Genomic DNA, 338 nt, shown 5'->3' with positions numbered 1-338 from the left:
GGTGGTGGCCACGCCCTCTAGTCACTCCCATCCTCATTGCTTTGACTGTTCGAAGAGAGAGCAAGGGAGAGCCCATGTCTTCTATTGTTAATTTAGCTGCTTGTAATGATAGGTTTTCTGTGTTCATTAGGTAGTAGGTCTTCTCAGAGTAGAGATTAGATTCTTACACGGTCCACAGTAAGTGTTCACAGTAGTTGTCCAATCAGTACTGCTTGAATGTATGTATGAAGGCATTCATAAATGAACCAATGGGTGAATGACTGAAATATAAGGAGACCGTACACACCCTAGCTTTGGGGGTGCTTCTTGGCGATGGCTTGGTACTCGAGGCTGGAAAA

Source organism: Oryx dammah, unplaced genomic scaffold, assembly GCF_014754425.2.
Source record: "Oryx dammah isolate SB20612 unplaced genomic scaffold, SCBI_Odam_1.1 HiC_scaffold_7, whole genome shotgun sequence".
Lineage (NCBI taxonomy): Eukaryota > Metazoa > Chordata > Mammalia > Artiodactyla > Bovidae > Oryx > Oryx dammah.
The sequence above is the reverse complement of the archived record's forward strand: the minus strand, read 5'-3'. Positions refer to the sequence as shown.